At 39.4% G+C, this 17,666-nt stretch overlaps 1 long non-coding RNA gene across 1 annotated transcript in view; it reads right to left on the bottom strand.

Moving 5' to 3' along the window:
- The window catches only part of LOC120613398 (uncharacterized), a 53,868-nt gene extending 42,631 nt beyond the window's left edge, over positions 1–11,237 (bottom strand). Inside the window, exon 1 of the long non-coding RNA XR_005655693.1 lies at positions 10,645–11,237. This is a non-coding gene — a long non-coding RNA (uncharacterized LOC120613398). The remainder of the gene's footprint in view (positions 1–10,644) is intronic.
- Between the last annotated feature and the right edge of the window lie 6,429 nt (positions 11,238–17,666).

The following is a 17,666-nucleotide window of genomic DNA, read 5'->3' as shown; positions in this document are numbered from 1 at the left end:
GAATTATTTTTCTCTTTGGATTTATACCACCCGTTGCGGCTAATTATTCCCACTACATTCCCTTCTCTTACTTGAGGTTTTAGTCGAACAAAGAAAACAAAGCAAGGCTCCCTAGAAATTGAATTTCGTTTTGCTTTAAAATTTTCTTTCGCCACATATGCAATCCCACTTTGAATACTGAGGGAATTATTCTCACGATCAAAACTCCTCCTGGTTCTAAGTGGTAGTATGTGAGGTCAGCTGATTTTGTGGCTTTGAGAATCCCTTGAACAGAAACACGACTTAGGGGACGGAAGCCTATAGCGGCTGCAGCAGCAAATTCCACCATCCCCACCACCATACTAGTTTCCCTTGGATGAAGCTTTCTTTCGCTCTGCTGTGCCTCAGTTTGTTCATCTGTAAAATAAAGATAAGAACAGTGTGATAGAGAGAGCTAGCAGGACACCCAAATTCGTGCCTCCTTTGTTGACATGCTGAGTCCTTGCTGGGAAACTACATTTCCCCACCCGCCATGTATCCAAGTAGAGCCATAGGACTAGTTGTCACTAACAGAAAGTCGATGGAGTTGTGTGGGTGTAGGCTTTTAGAGAGCGTGCATATACTCTCATTTCTGACAAAGAGAGATTAACAGGGACTAGACTAACCCTCGTGCCTGAAAGAACTAGAACACCAGACAATATATGTGAAGCAATGGTTCTCAAGACACAGGACATCAGAAAACAAAGGGCAGTAAACTTCAATGATGGAAAACAAATGAGGTGAGCCCAGTGATTGCCCAAATGTATTTCCTGGAGAAAGCTTCTGGTCTGCAGCACAGGGAGAGAGATCCAGGCAAGCCCTTCAGTCTCTCTGAATTGAAGGAATAGAGCTGGTGGTCTGGGGAAATTGAAGCAGCTAGAATTCACAGGCTAGATCCTGGAGCGGAGAGAGAGAGGAGAGAGAGAGAGAGAGAGAGAGAGAAAGAGAGGGAGAGAGCTGGCCACAGAGAGAGAACTCGAGCTCTGTAGAGGGTATCCACTGAATATTCAGTTGAATATTACTCACCACATGTGTGTGTGAGTAAACTACCTGAGACAGGAAAAGAGGCACATGAAAGGATTAGTGGCAATAATGGCCAGAGCACACATAGGGGCAGGAATGGCGACTGTTCCAAACAGCCAGAGTGGAAAATCTCAGGGTACTAAAAAAGGGTTTTGCCTGCCTACTGGAGAAAGATTAATCTTAGAGTAAATACTGCTTTGTCTCACCTAAAAGGGCTAAAAGAACAAGATCCAAAGGGATCGAACCATTTGTAAGCAACTTAACTACATCCCAGAACAAAGCTCATGGTGATTTGTTAGAATACAAACATATCCAGCACCAAATATGTAAAATTTACAATGATCGGCATACAAAAAAAAATTTTGTATATTGCCAGGCATACAAAGAAGAAATATATAGCCCATAATGAGAAGAAAATATTAATTGGAACTGCCCCAGAAATGACGTAGATAACATCAGCAGAAAAGGACATGGAAAGTTTTTGTTCTAACTGTATTCCACATACTCAGGATGCAACAGGAAAGACAGAACAAGCTAAATAGAGACAAAGAAGATCTTTTAAAAGAACCAAAGCGAGAAAGTTATTAGAACAAATACAAAACTACTACAATTAATAAGTGATTTTTGGCAAGGTTTCAGGATAAAATATTAATATACAAAAATGAATTTTATGTCTATATAATAGCAAAGAACAATCGTAAAATAAAATTTAAAACAGTACCATTTATAATAGCAACAAAAAATATGAAATATTTAGGGATAAATCTAACAAAAGCTTTGCAAGATTTATACGCTGAGAACAACTCTCAGAAGATACTCTATGATCAGCTCAGTCAACAGAAAGCATCTTTCCTGGATAAACTCTCTCGCTCTCTCAGCTTCCTCACGGCCCCCTACAGGTACCATCCCTCTTTCCAAGAAGGGAAAGATCTTTAAGTTTGCAAAGCCAAAGTTCCACTGAACTGGTCTTCCTGCAACCAAGAAATATTTGTCCTCAAGTTCCTCAAAACACCATCTTTTAAATGCATTTTATTCCCAAAGTTTCCAAGGACTAAATTTTTGGCAGGGTTCAAGTTCACAGTCTCTGTAGTCCTTTCCCAACTGACACCCCAGCAGTTCATGCAAGAGGGGACTATTTCTAAGCCAGAAAGCTTAAGCTGGGAATCTGGCCACCTACAGCAAACCCGAGGGATCTCAGCCTGTATCTCATTATAGGACATACACACATATATCTAGTATAACACGATATACACATATTACAGATAATATATATCATAACATACTACGTACTGTGTTCACTGACTAAACAGACCATGCCTATGAATGGCTGCCCCTGCCAGTCTCCCTGTGCCCTCAACACTTCTCTCCAGAGTCTCTGTTCCTGACAGGGAGACAAGGATCCTTCTGTAAGCGGATACCGGAGGAACTTAATTGATTAAAGGGAAAAGTAAAGCTATACAATTTGAGTGAAAGCATTTATACATCTCTAAGCATATCAATACTAGAGGAGTGCAGTGATGATGTGCATCCCACATTGCAAAAGAGTTTCTGGAGGAAAATTCATTTCGTGTTCTCAACGAATAACTTGGAACACAATGTTTTGTTCCTTCATACATACTTATAATAAACTGTATCCTGTAACATCCCCCAAAACGTGTTTTTTCTCTAAACTTTCTTGTGAAATAAACAGCAGGAAAATTGCTAGCTCCATTTTACAGGTGACAAAATTGGAAGCTAGAGTGTAAATAAAACAAATTCATCTGAGGTCCAGAGCAGACATTCCTTTTACCAAGCAAGACTGCTCGCCAGCACAAACCAATCTCCCAGAAACATAAGAATCGAAAAAAGAGAAAGAAAAGAAGAGTGAACCTTGCCCCAAAGACAGTATTTTATCACCATAGTTCAGCCCTGCAGGCCTACGTGTCTAAACGTTTAGAAGTCTTCTGCTTTTGCCCATTGCAAACAAAGTTACAGCACTATGGCGGGGGAAGGAAAGAAATGCAAACCCCAGAGGGATGTTTTGACTGTGCAATGCTTCTATCAATCAACCAAGAACTTCGTAGGTGGAAATGAAGTCTCTACAATCCTAAATTTTCCTGCCTGGCTCCTACCCCTGCCAGCTCCAGGGAGAGGCCACCATGTTCTCTAGATGTGTTCCCTCAAATGTTCTCTCACTGGCCAACGTTTAGTTAGAGCTCCAAAAGAAACCATTACTTCCACTCTCTTCCAGACCATTCGTTCATGATAATGCATCCCAGGCGTTGCGTTTCAGACCTGTATTTACGTGGTTATGCAGGCCATTTCCAGGCCCAGATATTACCAGTGAATGCGGTGACATTAATATGAGTAAATGCAGGAAAAGGGATGAAATAAAACATATCCTATTGAAGGAAATGAGAGCTCCTTAAGAAAGGAAAACACACATAGGAAAAGACGTGGGCATATCAGAATACAAATAGGGCACTTGGGAATAGTGGATTCCACAGGCATGATGTTATTGAAGTATTTGATACTAGAGTAAGCACCTGCAGATATGAATTATATCCTTGTTCAAGCCACTAACATTAGAGTACTGACATCTCAGGAAGCGCTTATGTTATATTTCAAATCCCCCTGCCCGCTGCACAAATATCCAATAAATCAATCAGTGATAAAGGACACTAGCTAAAAGGCTTAAAATGCTGAACAAGCCACCTCTCCCTCCTCAGAGAGGCTGCCACCCCTAATTTATTGGGGACTTCCCTAGTCACTCACACCTCAGCGTCCGGACACAGGGAGGGAGAAATGGGCTGTTAACACCTTCAGTGCTGGATTGGGGGGAGAGCAATGGGCCGGATACCTGAGGTGGGCGTCAGTTTGGAGAGGGCAGATGGAGTTCCCTAATGTCTCTAAGGAATTAACTTCTCCTCCAAGTCCACCCCACCCCCTTAACTTAGTTGTCACTTTTCTCCTTGTGGTGAGACTTGGGGTTGTGGGTCATGCTCATTTTATTCGGTTGTTGTGCCTTTTATATGTTCAAGGTAGGTTTTCTAATACTAATCATTTTATGAGCACAAAATCAAAGGCATAATAGAAATTTTAGATACTTTCCTAAGTACATAAGGGAAGAGACAACATGAAATCTCTAGTCAAATAGGACAGGTGATTAAAATATTGTGGTACATTAAAAAAAGATCAAAAAGAAACGTGTCAACACTCTAATAATGGCTATCTTTGGGTGGAAGAATTTGGGGAGGTTTTCTTTTCCCTTTCCTACATTTTCCAAATATTCTATAATACTAGTGTGATGGTTAATTTTACGTGTCAATATGACTGAGCCATGGAGCGGCCAGATATTTGGTGAAATATTATTCTGGGTGTTTCTGTGAGGGTGTTTCTGGATGAGATTGATATTTGAATCAGTAGACCAAGTAAAGCAGATTGCCCTCCCCAATGTAGGTGGGCCTCATCCAATCAGTTGAAGACCTGAATAGAATAACAAGGCTGAGTAAGAGAGAGCCTCTCCGGATAACTGTTCAAGCTGGGACATCAGTCTTCTCCTGCCTTCAGACACAGACTTGGATCTAACTACACCATCAGCTCTCCTGGGTCTTTGGCTTGCCAACTACAGATCTTGGGCCTCCTCGGTCTCCAGAAGTGCATGAGCCAATTCCTTAATATATCCTATTAGTTCTGTTTCCCTCGAGAACTCTAATACAACTAGTTCTGCGTTTATACTTTTACTATCTTCTACAATATTATTTCTAATTAGAAAATAATTTTTAAAATTTATCTATGCAAATTTAAGAAGAACTATGTACTTATGCAAAGGCAGCCTAACAGAATTAATCCCACGGAGAGCATTAGTGTTTCATTTCAGGTTTAATTTTGATATTTATTCTTACCATATAAACCTTAAAGCACCTAGAAAGTACTAACATCAATATTATTTATGTAACATTACTCAAAGCCTTTACTGGTTTTGAAAGTGTAGGGTTTTTTTGTTCGTTTAACATTTTGCATTGGAAATTAAATCAGTTTAATTTATATACCAACAATACTCTTCAGTGATTTTCAAATCAATAACAGCAAAAGTCTTAGATTTGTTCTTAAAACACATGGCATTCAACAAAAATTTCTTTAACCTTGCCCAGTCATAGGCTCAATTAATAATAAACGTCTTTTAAAAATTTACCAAGTGCTGTATTAATTATTATCTCATTTAGTCCTCACTATAACCCCAAGTTTATGGTACCTCAGTCTCATTTTACAGTGGAGGAAAGCATGGATGGTAGAGGTACAGGGATCACTGAAGGTGACATGGGCTAGCAGGTCGAAGAGCTGGGGCTTGAACCCAGGCCCTCTCATTTAAATTTTATCCTCTTCCCTATGGAGTGTGACACCGTCCCCTGCTTGAAGAGTTTGCTGTCAAGAGAAGATGGATACGTAGGAAACAACATAAGAGGATACAATCAAGCATTAAATCTGAGTGGTATTTTCATCAAATTTCATCCATTATTGCAAGTTTCGCCTGACTTGCTTCCATTTCAAAAACTGAAGTTCAACGCTGGCAAAGAATTCACCCCTATAGTTAGTGGCAGCTCCAGAAAAAGAAGCCTGGAAGGATAGTTTGTATTCCAAATGAGGCATAAACATAGACCTAGCTACAGCCCAAGCAGCAATGTTTTGAGGAGGCCCAAGTGAAGGCAGCCTTCCCCTCTGCCCAGATGTTCAGAAATAATAGAATATAATGATTCAGAGGGGAAAAAGCTTTTGATTGTTGACTTTTTATTAAGCTTTTACAAAATCAGTGATGCTCTTCAGGGTCCTCAAAATCATTGATTTCTTCTACATAGAATGCCAAGAACCGGATGTTCTTTAATAATTAATGTCTTCCTTCAGATGATCCAGAATAAGGCTGGGGGTGGGGGAGTGGATAGGAGGGTGTGGGAAGAGTAAGGGAAAAACAGGAAGGGAGAAAGGAGCAGAGAAAAGAAAATAATACAGGAAAAAAATTAGTTTTTGCCTCACTTATTTATTGTTATAATTAGCCACCATTTTTGAGAATTTCCTAAAGGCTATGGCCTAAACAAGGTGTTTCGCTTACATTAAGTCTCATAAAAGCACTTAAAATGTAGAATTGCCATCATTTTAGACAACAAATTTGAAATTAACCTGCTCAGGGTCATACAGCTAAGTAGAGGAGCTGGAATCCAAATCCAGGTCAATCTGACTCTAGAGACCTGAGTTTTCAACCTCCAGAGAGTACTGTTTCCTGGTTTCCAAGCTCTATAGGCAGGGATCCCAGAGATTCCCAGACACTCTCTCTCTCAACTTGGCCAAACAATGCCTAACCAGTGGGTCCCAAGCCCCTTGGAGTTCTTCATCTATCAAAGTGCGTGGTCTGTGAATCACGATTCTTTTCCCATTGAATTTTTATGCAACTAAGAGCCTGGACTGCTGATTAAAAGACAAGATTTTATTGAAGCAGAATTAATGCTGGTATCGAAAAGGTCCCACCAGAATTCCTCATACTAAAAATCTCTAAAGGACACATCACCCCAATGAATATCGCTGTTTTCCATGTTTAGGCATAAGAAGACTGAGCCAGACCAATGAGCTACACTTAGCTGGGAAATGACAGAACGAACGGACAGCTCTTGTTTGCTCCTAGAGTCTCTGACCAGAGTCAAAGGCATGCTGATAGATGACATCTCCAGTCTCTCGAGTCTTAACCACCCCGAATGTTAACAATGTGGTCAGCACTCCTGGGAAAATAAACCTTCATTTCAAAAATAAACCTGACTAAAGGTATCTCTGCACATAAAAGGGCTGATTTCTAGCCAGGAACAAAACTGTGCAAGAGGATTACGATCATTTTGAAATAAAGTTCTGGAGAGCTCATCAGAATTAGAAAGAACTGTGAAAACAAAACCACTATTATAGTTCAGGTCACAGAAGCATGTGACGGATTAGAGATTAGCACACATTGACAGAGGGGCCCAAAAGAGTCGCTTCTTGTTTTATAACAGAATGAGATCAACAATCATTTTTGCTGAGTGTTGTTTTGGATGGAACACAGGGTTTAGAGTCCTAAGACCTGGGTTTGAATCCCACCTCGTTCTCCCACTTACTAAGGTCCTTTGGACAATTTATTAACTACCTTGAGTCTTAGTAACTAACTAGGCAATCTGCTAACTCCTTGTGTCTCCTTAGTTCATCTGATCTGTGAAATGTTAATATCTGCTTCACGATGCTGTTAAGAGAATTCAATGGAATATTTTTCAGAGCATCCAGGACTATGCCTGGCGCATAATATGTGCTCAGTAAAAGTTGGTTGGCTCATGATCTGAATGAGGCAGAGAAACACTGTGGAACTGCTTCATGTCTGAGCCTTGCCATTAGAAGCTGTGTGACCTTGGGCAAGTTATTCCAACTCCTTAGCTCTCAGTTTCCCATCTGCAAGGTGAGAAGGTTGGAAAAAATAGTCCCTGAATTTTTCATCTCTGTCATCTGTGATTTTAGAAAATTCTTTTTATACAGTGGGATATCAAAAGTCTTCCAAACTATAGTACAAAATAATTATCCTGAAATTTTATGATTGACATTTTACAGTGTCAATGTCTAGGGCAGCGAGCATGTTACAGGTAAAATGGAGTCATCAAGAAGTATAATAGTAATAAAAATGTTTTTTCTTGGATTCCCTTGGCAGAAGCTATTGGGTAAAGTGGATTTGCTGTCCCCAAATTGGAGGCGAACTCCTTTTGAAGGGAGCTTCCAGTTTCATCAGCAAATTTCTTGGTACCACTTTTTGAGCTAGAGCAAGGAGCCAGGGGCCCCCTTAATCAGCCTCTCAACTTAAAGCTATGATGCCAACGAAATTTATGCTCGACTCACTCTCTGGTAATTAATTATCATTTAATAAACATTTCTCTTGGCACTTGCTACCCCAAGACTTCAATGCAGGACCTGAGCCAGTTCCCCTTCCTGGACCTCAGGACAGAAATGGCAACAGCTGCCCACAGCTCAGATAGATTTCTTCCTGGGCTTCAGGTGTCCAGCAGGATGGAGGGGTGTCTGTGTAACTCGAACTACCCCAGAACTGATTTAGGATAGGCAAGACCCCCGATGGAAACTCTGTTCGTTCACCAGACTCTGTTGAGAACCTCTGGCGAGCTTCTTTGGTTCTTGGCTAAAATGCACAACCAACCCCTCACTGAAAAATCAGAAGTGGTTACATTTCGGGTGGTGAAAATATCCATGTATTTGATTTCCATGGCTAGGAAAACAATACAGCAAGGCTAAGAGTTTTTAATAAAATGATATCAAATTTTAACAAAAGCTAGTGCATTCGGTACAGGATCACACAACCAATCACCTTGCTGGGTACACACACCCCTCCCTCACAACAGTTTGATACAGAAAAATCTAAACTAGGAGTGAGGAATGTCGTATGCTGTGCAAAGGTGAAATTTATGCAGCAATGGGACTGATTTCCTTTGGAAGTCCTGGGCTAGGAGCATGACCGGACTACAAGTGGAAGATGCTCCCAAAATGGACCGAAAGGGCCATCATGGCTGAAATTATGAAGGGGAGGGCAGCAGCTTTCCAACAAAGGTGACATAGCAAGTCTATCATAGACGATGGTCTCCTCACTGAGTAACTGTTCTCCAATTCACAACCCCAAAGCTTTGCTTCTCTAGTTACAGAATTTCCACCGGAGAATGGACTTGCGATTAGAACAGACTCCTGATTCCAGCTCTGCCCCTTGCTAGCTATGTGATCGTGACCAAGTCACATTAACCTCTTAAAAGTTTCAGCTTCCTAATCTATAATACAGGCATAGTAATGAGATTACATAAAATGAGAGCACATGGGAAAACGCGTACTAGAGTGATTACGGTAGATAATCCATACATGGAAGTACTTTTCTTCTCTGTGACCCTTTGTCCAAGGAAATGGGCTTCTATAATAAGAAACCAGAAGGATGTTGAGCTGATGAAAACAAGAGGCACCCCATCTCTATTATTTGATTTTCCCAGCAGCCACACAAAGTAGGTAGTTAGTTAATATTCCCATTTTACAGACAAGGTAACTGAGACTAACAGACTTCTGTTGTTTTCTAAGCACTTTATTTTTACAAATTTTGAGATAATTACGAAATCACAGGAAGTTGCAAAAATAGTACAGGCGCCATGTATCCGTTACTCAGCTTTCGCCGTGCTTTCGTCGTACCTGACCACGGACCCACGGAGCATCCGGACATGTCCTCAGGTGCACATCTCGAAGCGGGGTTGAAACCCAAAGCTGACAGTCAGAGGCATGGGTGGGCCCACCGCAGGGCTTTTACTGGGATAAAGGAATAGCGGATTGATTTCAGTGCCCTGCGAAGCCTGTCCTAATGTTCTAAGTGGCGACTTATGAGACAATAAGGCGCACTGACATGGTTAGAATGCTTCTGTCTCAGAAAAGGAAAACGGCCCTACGGACCCACTTGTCAGTGATCCCACCAACTCAGTACACGGGCCTTTAATGTGCTAACTAGGCTGCGGACACCGACGGGCTTCCAGTTGGTGATGAAAGGCTTGCTATTTTATTACTAGTCCCTCCGGTTTATCAGCTCTTCCCTCCACTCTGCTTACCATTCCAAGTTAGGACTCTCTGAAGCCAGCAGATTTACATGGCCAGTTCTACCCAACCCCTTCCCTGCTCCGACTGTGAACTTGGAAAAGAAAATCGCTCCCACGTTTCTTACTGCACTATTTATCGGATGGGAGTTATTTCATCAATCATTAACATCCTTCTCAGAGAACCGGGTTCCCAGGAAAGAGGAAACTCGATCCTTTTCTTCAGCCCCGATATTGCTTGCAAGGCCACGCTACCCTCACAACCGGGTGATGCCTCTCAAATCCTCCGCCAGTGCGGCCCGTCTTTTCTGTTTGCCATGTTGCCCCAGGGGCCAAAAAATCCTTAAGAAAAATTAAAGGTATCGAGCAGCTCCCCCCACTCCAGCTGTCCCCCTTTTTCTCGCTGACCACTGGGAGACAACACTTACACATTGAAAGGCCACCCTTTCGTGGCTACTGCCTCCTAACCCGGTCCAGGGTCTGGTGGCACACCATGCTTCCTGAAATTGAGGAAGTCTGGGCAACGGCAAAAACAAAGAATACTTGTATTCCTTAAAAAAATAAAGGAGAAATGTTCTCTGACCCCCACTACAACAAAACCCTTTATAGAAAAAAGCACCCTGCTCAGCTGCAATAAGGTGAAAGGTTAAATGTGGACAGAGCAGTAATATATAAGCAGTTTCTTAGTTTTCTGGTGGGAATACTTAACAACTTAAGTATGTTTCCCCAGGAGGTAATCTATTATATTTTGTCCAATTTCTTCCTCCAAGAACTGAATCAATTTATGATGTAATGCCCAGGGGAGAACAATCTTCTGGAAACAGAGTATCTTTCTGGGGACAAGGTTGAGGAAAACATCTTAATATTGTTACAGCTTTGGCCTGGCGAGTAATAGCTCTTCCCTCGTGGAGATGGCAGAGCATGAGCTGGGAAGGCAGTGAGATGTCAAAAGGACGCATACCTCCCAAGTGCTCGGGATATGCCTAGAATGGTTTACCTCTCTTGGAGAAATGCAGGATATAAATCCATTCAGACGTTTATAGGGCAGCTGCAGGACACTGGGCACGTCCTTCGGGGACTGAGTTGACAATGCCACATGTTCCACGTGTCGGCATCTAAATGCAGACGCGGCCCTGATTTCTAGTTTAAATGGTATTTCTTTGGCCTTCTTTCCTGCTTCCAATCACCTTTACTACCAAAAAAATTTTGAGGAAAAAAGGTAAATCAACACTTATCGTTCACTTAGTTTTAAGAAATATATGCAAATTTTGATTCTTTGTGAAAGATTCTGGATGGCTCCAAAACCTCATTGTAGCTATTGATTTCAAGGACTCCTCCAACTAAGAACAGCCAACAAGTATCCAAATGGCCCAACCTCCTCAACCTAGGTGCTGGAGGATGGAGGAGGCAGCTGGAGCGCGTGGAATAAACACAGGCCCACCATTAGGCCTCTAATCTTTCCCCAGGCCTCATCATTGCTGACTGCTCTACAGAGAAAATATCACTTCCCTGCCTCTTGTCCATCTTATTTATAAGATGAGAACAATAGTACGTGTTACTATGTACGTCCAGAGATAGGAGAATGCACAATATCTAAGAAGGGTGTTGTATTATAAGTTTTACTATAGAAACATGTATGTTGTGTGTGAGGCTTGCAAAAAAAAAAAAAAAAAAGGAGGGTCAAAGCCTAGACTAAGAGTTGTGAGATAAGTAGGTGGGCCTGGGGTACCTACTTAAAGTGAAGCTGGGTTGTTTCTCTGATGGGGAAAAAGGCCATGGTGAGAATTGTTTGGGAGGCTCCAATTTGATTAGGAAAGGTATATCATTTTTAAATCTAAAAATATCAGGAACCCTTCAGCACGCATAGGGTTTTTTAATAATAATAATAAAAAAAGGTAGAACTTAGATAAGCCAATGTCCAATTATTCCTACACTACCCAATGAAGAATCCCATGCACCCACCACATTTAAATTTGAAGACTAAGAACTTAACAGCAACATTTAAAACAGAAAAATAAGAGCTAGCTTTTTACCAAGAAGTTTGTACTCTGCCCCACTCCTTCCCTTCTCCACCCCTCTTGAATCTTACACTCGTATTTACCTCTTGACAGCCTGAGAGCCATGGACCTCGGCAGGATCTACCCACCCAGAGAGGGCTATTTCCCTTCACTCAGACACACTACAAAGGACTAAGCACCCACTCCTTAAAATGACTTATGTCCAGAACGTGCCAGTCAAGCCAGTGGATGGAATATAGATGGCCTTCACAGTGGTTAGGAAGCACAAATGTGCATTGTTCCTAACTGAAATTCAAGACACTGTAAATGCTTAATCTGTAGTGTTTATAATATCAAAAGTTAATGGCCAATGAAATTATCCATTTGATCAAAGTTAGAATTTTATATTTCAAAGGGAGGACCTAAAACCTGGCTTGGTCTTCGCTACCATATTTTGAGAGGCAGATTGCCTGGCTTAAAAATGTTTCCAGTATGTCTTGTTTAAAGCACAAACCAAGAGCCTGTTGGTCATAGGTGACCATAAATTTCAAGTTAAAATTGTGACCAATAAAAAATATATTTTGCCAGGGTTATGAAGCACAATGGTGCATTACAAAATGAATTATCGTAATTGTGCAGAGTACTTTCTCCCCATGGCTGCAAAGGGTGGGAATACTTAAAACCTAAGTGAGGGTTGTTGGAGTCAGTAAACAACATGGACTCATCATCATAAAGGAGTCATTGATACTCACTAGGGTGGATTCTTTGGGGGCCACAGAGGGCTACCGTCAAGGGGGTTTCATTGCATGCTTGCCGGGTCTGATGTTCCTGGAATTCTCAGATTCTTAGTGGTCTTTATAAATGTTTAAATACTTAAAGTCAAGCATTTATCACTCTTCTGGGACCTCTATAGAATTTATTTACATTTGGAGTTACTATTATCGGAGAGAAGTTCATTTAAAAAATATCAGCAAAAATAAAGCAGTGTATTTAAAAGTATTACCACAATTGCAATTCCTTAAGACGAGTATCTAATAATGTTTTTTTAAAAATGCCACCTGCAAGTTGTAAATATGTGTATTAATTTTTCCCCACAGTATTTGCTTTGGCTGTGATCTAATATGTGAATATCCTAATATTCAGTTGAACAAGGGCTAAAAATTGTCAAACCAAATTCTTGTTTGAGAGCTGAGCTCTAACTACTGCCAGTTTGAGAGAAACACATATCCAGGTTTAGGGAATATGTTTTGTTTGTTTTGGCCATGACATAGGGTAGAACAGTTTCCATCCCATTCGAATGCATTCAAGAGAGTTTGAAATATTGCACAATAAAAGTCATTCATTATATCTGTCTCCCTTCCCTTCCAAAAACAAAAATGGCTGCCCAGTTCCAAATCTACACAGGGGGCAGGAAGAAGGGAGTCACAGGGTCACTGGAAATCACCCAAGACTAACACAGGTTTTTCAGGTTTGAGTTAAGGAATACTTCTGAAATCTTCATTCCCAACGTATACTTAAAACAAAAAAAGACTGGTCATGTTGGGTTATTTCTCTGTTATGAAAAATTAGAAAACAAACACATTGTACGTGTTCACATGTTAGGCATAAAATCATACACTTTACATCCAAGCGCTTGGCATCAGAACTAAACTGACGTGAACCGAAAAATCCTTTCACTCACTTTCTCTATGAAGTTTCAACTGTTTGACACCAATTTTACACAGAAAAACAATAATTTTACTGTTTAGCCCATACATTTGGAAAAGCCTATTTTTGTAAGCACCTGACCCTACTTAGCAGTTATATGATGGGCCTCCATAGAGAAAAAAAATGACGTTTACTTCATTTTTACCCTTAAGTACCCAGAATATCAGAGCAGTGGAAATGCTGGTTGCTTTTAAATGGCAAAAATATAAACACCACTAGCATATTACTACATTTAACCTTATAAAACACTACCAAAGTAGAAGAAATATTTTTAAAAAGTCAATTTTAAGTGGGGGAATAAAGTCATGAGAATAAAAATTTACTAGATGTAAACAGATGTTATCTTTATATTTCAGAGCTTTAAAATTCACATACAAATACACCCAGGAATTTAGAACTTAAAAAATTATATAAATTTTCTTACATCTAAATCCAAAATTCCAGCAGTCTACACCCCTGCAGGCAACTTTTCTCATAGAGAATATAAATTAAACCATTTAAACAATGTGCGTGCCATGGATAAATGGGAAAAAGGAAGACTTGTGAAAGGTTGCTTTTCACTAGAAATTTCAGAAATCTCAACCTAACCCCTAGAAAATGCAAACTTGTATTTTTCTTTAATGTGCATGCTCATTTATTTTCCCTTTTCATATATGACAGAAAATTCTTGCTTCCCAATATCCTGAAATTCTCTAAAATCATTCTAATAAATCTTAAAATTAAGGTCACAACGGGCTAAGTATAATCTTGGTTGAAGATGTAGGACAGAAGTACATATCAGGAGAACGGCTATAATTACTCATCTTCTCACTAAAGCTATCGTGTTACTTGTAGTCTGTACCACAATTTTACAAAAAGCAGAAAGCATCAAAGAAATGTACAAAAATGAACACATCAGCACAAGATTAGGCAAACTTGAAATAGTTAGGCCATAGTACATTAGCAATTTGTCCATTCTAGAGCCAAGTCACGGCTATGAAATCATCTTAAAATAAATTTAAGCCAATCTTTCCCCTCTTTTTTTGTATGTGCAATTATTTATTTTAATTTAATTTCATCCCAATACTTCTCACTTGATCAAGGATTCCAAGCCCAGAGTCAACACTTCAGACATACTACAAAACCTGGTAGTATAAAAAAATAGAAATGCTTCAGCAATTAAGAGATTTCTTTAAAGCTCTGTTACGGTTAATTCACAATCTCTACTCTAGTTTTAAATCCATGCTTCGTCCGGATGTATTCATAATTTAGAATATAATGGGAAGTTAAGAAAAGCACTTAGGACAAAAACGTGTATGAGATGAAGCCAAGTTACACTGCCTAGTCTCAGTAAGAAATAATGAAAGCATGTTTGGAATAATATGTGCCTTTCAGATCCCCATTCCTCTAAAATTCCTATTTGTGAACTTTGTTCAAGCATCACTTCTTCCAGAGAAAAACAAAACGAAATTACCTGATCTGAAGTTGGTGCCACCTCCAAGGCTGAGAGGTCCAAGGCATTCCTTTATAATCAGACCCTGTTGTAATTCGGCCCCCTTTGAGAGAACTGAGTGTCTTGAGGGCAGTGATCACATTCAGAAATTAATGCCTGGCACATATATTAATGAATCCACCATCTGCCTATCTGGTACAGCCTGGTGCAGGGAAATTTTCCCAGGTTAAAAAGCAATTCTCAAATGCTAAAGCTACTTTTTGATAATTGAGTGACAACTTTTATACTAAACCAAAATAAAATAAAAAACCTTAATTAATGAGAAAAATGACGTATTAGATAATTTCATTTTTAGCAAACTTATTTTTGAACCTTATTTTAATTCAACTCACTTCATCTTCTGATAAATATTTGTACGGTGTTTAAAAAGAATTCTTTCTCAATGAGTAAATCTTACAGTGACTCAGGGTGATAATTTTAAATCATGAACTGTTGCAGTTTACGAGAAGATTTGGCTGAATGTATAGGTATAGGTACCCCAAGGAATTTGGTTTCCTTACCATATTTCTGATAGCTTAATTATTACTGACTTTTTGCCCTAACTAGTAATGCAGGCCTGGGAATAATTGTAGGCTCCAGATAGAATTGGTTGGTCAATTTTCTGCCTCTACTGGCTTCTTTCCTCACAAAAAGAACTTTAAATATAAACTACGATGAAGATTCACAGTAAATTAAAAAAAAAAAAGCTTTCTTAGAGTAATCAAGATGGTGTGATGTTGGTTTCAGAGCAGATATATAGATCAATGGAACAGAATAAAGTCCAGAAATAGTCCTATACATATATAAGGTCAACTGATTGCAACAAAAGTGCCATTGTAATTCAACTAGAAATGCATAATCTTTTCAACAAATGATATTTCTATTAAGAAGCAAAACACCATCACCTTACACAACATACAAGAATTAACTCAAAGTAGATCTTGATCTGAGAGGTAAAACTATAATACTTGTTGACGAAAACAGAAAACTTTTGTGCTCTCGAGTTAGGCAAAGATTTCCTGGATAGAACACAAAAGCATGAACAATTAAAAAACAAAATTGATAAATAAGATTACATTAAAATTTAAACCTGCTCTTCAAAAGATACTGCTAAGAAAATAAAAAGAAAAGCCATAGACTGAGAAAAAATATTTGCAAGACATATATCCAATAAAGGGCTTGTATCAAAATATACACAGAACTCTTTCAACTCAATGAGACACAATAAGAAAATGTGGGCAAGAGAGTTAAATAGACATTTCAATAAAGAGGGCATATGGATGGCAAATAAGCATAGGAAAAGATGCTCACTTGGGAAATACACATCAGAACCACAATGAGATACTACTGGACCGCCTGAAATGAGATACTACTAAAATGAGATACTAGCCTGCAGAAAACAAAACAGACTGACAATACTAGGTGCTGGCGAAAATGTGGAGCAATTGAAAGGCAAAATGGCGCAGCCTCTTGGAAAAGCTTGGCAATTTCTTAAAACAGGTAAACATACCCCAATGGTACATCCCAGGAATCCCACTCCTAGGTACTTATTTAAGATAAATGAAAACATGTGTCTATAAAAAAGATTCATGTGATTGTTTATAGCGGTTTTATTTGTAGTAGCCCCAAAATAGAAACCATCCAAATATTCATCAGTAGGCGAATGGGTAAACTGGTACATCTGTAAAATGGAATACTACTTAGCAATAAACAGAAATCCACTACTTAGAAAATGGGACACGGATAAATCTCAAAAGTATTATGCTAAGTTTAAAAAGGCAGACACAAAAGAATACATACTATAAGATCCCATTTATATCACTTTCTGGAACCGGCAAACTGTAAGGATAGAAATCAGGTGAGTGGTTGTGAGGGGACAGATGGGGGAATGGGGACTGACTACAAAGAGGTGGGAGACAATGTCTTTTGGGGTGATGAAAATGTTCTATTGCTGGCCTGTGGTAGCAGTTACATGGATTTGCCAAAATTCAATTCAAAAAGGGTGGTCTTTACTGTAAGTTAATTATACCTCGATAAACATGACTTAAAAAAAGCTCTTTCAATCTAAAGCATGAATCAGGCATTATTCATCATTTTTTCTTGTTATGCCAGGTCTAAACATGACTCTTAATTCTATAACTTAAGTGCCAGTGGGGGAGGCAGGAGAAAATGGAAGCCATTAAATGGCATTAAGTAGCAAGAGAACAAGAGAGACAGGAAGAAGGCTAGGATGCCAGAATCTTATAAAGGGACTCTGCCAGGTAAGTTCCATAGGAGAACTTAATAACCATTTTAATTTCAAGGAACTTATCCAACATTTTCACACAAGCCCAGTGTGGCTTAATTTCTGATAATAAGAAAAAAAGAGAGAGAGAGAGAGAGAGAAATTAGCATCCATTAGTAAGGAGATGACTGACTACATACCAAATTCATATAATTCTATGCAAGGGTTAAAAAGACTGAAGAGCACTAAAGCTCTCCCTCCCTATTAAGGCTGAAGGACATTCATAATATTTTGTTGATTAAAAAACTCAAGTTGCAGAAAGACACACATAGTGCTCCCATCAGAAGACAACAAAAGCTATATTCATGTTTATACAGGCAAAGGTCTGGAAGATGTGCACCAGTTGCTTTGCTAAGTGTTTACATTTAAGAAAACTGGAGAGAGGAAGGTGTGGCTGTAGGATGCTTTCATGGGGTGGGAGAAGAATTCTTAATTTTGTACAGTTCTCTACTTTTTTTCAAGAGCCACATGTTACTTCTTTAATGAAAATGAGTAACAATAAAGGTGAAAGGGAAATACCCGCAGCGACGAGAGCTGCCCTGGCTTCAAGGGAATGTGTA

This window comes from Pteropus medius, unplaced genomic scaffold (genome assembly GCF_902729225.1).
Source record: "Pteropus medius unplaced genomic scaffold, Ma_sr-lr_union100, whole genome shotgun sequence".
NCBI classification, from domain to species: domain Eukaryota; kingdom Metazoa; phylum Chordata; class Mammalia; order Chiroptera; family Pteropodidae; genus Pteropus; species Pteropus medius.
Note: the sequence above shows the minus strand (reverse complement) of the source record. Positions and strands in the feature narration are given on the sequence as shown.